Genomic DNA, 1,897 nt, shown 5'->3' with positions numbered 1-1,897 from the left:
CTGAAGTTTACTTATTTTATCCTTATCTAAATTAGCCCAGAGAGAGAAAGAGAGAGAGAGAGAGAGAGAGAGAGAGAGAGAGAGAGAGAGAGAGAAGAAGAGACAGAGAGACAGTTAAAATAGTCCAATTTGAAAAAAAACCAAAGGAATTAATTGAAAGTTCAGCAATCTACTTTTGAATTCAATGGCGAATTTGGCTTTTCTTTTGTCATTTCTATCTACATAGATTGCATGATGTTATTCACTGTCATCATGGAAAGATCTTTAATTAGTAAGGGGGAATTAGGTCCAAAACACCCTTGAATTGTGCAAATTAGGGGTGAAAGCATATGTTGTAGAATATGAAAAATCTTGTAATTTATTTTATAGAACCACTCTGAGAGTTCAGTATTAGTTGAGATACAAGCTTATTAAGATTCGAAAATTTTGAAATAGACGACAAAAAAAAATTAGTTCATTCCTATTGTGTAAACATTCAAAACAAGGCGACCCAATGTTATTTTACGTCATCCTTGGATTTCCATTGGTGACTATTTTTAGCGTCAAACCGGATGTTTTCCTTTCACCAAACTTTCGATTCACGAACTATCCAAATTGTTTAATCGTTCATCTTATTTAATTTTGCTAGTTTTGAAGGGAAAGCGCTTTGAGCACAATTAGTGGATAATGCGCTATATAAAAGTTCAATTTTTTCTGTCATGCAAAATTCTTTAATAATATTTTTTTGTTTATCTGATTTAGCAAGTATAATCAACTTCACGAAAAAGACGAGCAGATCGACTGACAAACTGACTCGCAGAACACAGCTGGATTAAATGTCGGCAACCGGTGTTGACACAGACAGTGATCCTTTCCCCTTCCCCCTAATTATGTTTTTTTTTCTCCAAAAATACTGGAATAATCATTTTACGTGTTTTATAAACTATTTTGGCCAAACATGATGATAGTTGGGGGTCAAGATAGCTCAATTGGTAGAGCACTCGCTTCACACGCAAAGGGACCGAGATTAATCCCGGGTGCAGTCGAGAATTTTTTTCTTAACCTCCCAGTTCACTCAGCAGTAATTGGGTATCTGGGTCTGTTATATCTGGCGGAAATACTTTCGATAGACTAGCAACCTATGAAAAGGGTATCAAGCAATTGCTATTGTCCATTTCAAGCTATAGAAACAGTGATAAACTCCGGCTCCATGGACCGGCTCTGAAGGACTGCTACTTTGATGACAATATGGAGTCGGCGGCATACCTATAAAATTGTATTAGAGATGATGATGATAATGATTATCATCATCATCATCATCATCATCATCATCATCATCATCATCATCAGTATTAATATGAATATCATCAATCGTTACGATGTAATATTGTGCCAAGCTATTGACGTTATGTTATTAACCGCATGGTGACAATGGGAGCATGTTTTAACTGGAATTAAATAATGACGCCAAGGTTTTTTGCTTTATTTGAAAATTCTATCGTTCTGTTTCCGAGAATAATAGCTGAATGTTATGTCCATAATTGGAATGGGTTATTTTACAAATAGATATTAAATAATGTTAATGAATGAAATAAACAAATTTTCTTGGCAACTCTACTGAAGCGAATGATTCCTAGAACTGTGTCTTAATAGACTTGTGATAGGAGGAGAACAATTTTTCGAGAAAATTTACCGAGTCCGTATGTTGGGAGAAGTAAAAGAGAGAAAAAAGGAACAATAATGGGGAGGATTTTGAGAGGAGGGGGAGGAGGAGGAGGTGGATGGTTAAAAAAGGGAGACGGGGATTTTGCGAGGTCTCGGGTGAAAACGACGTCAGCTATTAAAAAACTCAATCATGCTTGCAAATTATGAAATGCAAATTTGAATTATAAAATTGTCTGTGTAAATGGCAATGTTT

This window comes from Berghia stephanieae, chromosome 11, assembly GCF_034508935.2.
Source record: "Berghia stephanieae isolate SIO BIC M18660-M18661 chromosome 11, UCSD_Bste_1.3, whole genome shotgun sequence".
Classification (NCBI taxonomy): domain Eukaryota; kingdom Metazoa; phylum Mollusca; class Gastropoda; order Nudibranchia; family Aeolidiidae; genus Berghia; species Berghia stephanieae.
This window is presented reverse-complemented; position numbering follows the sequence as displayed.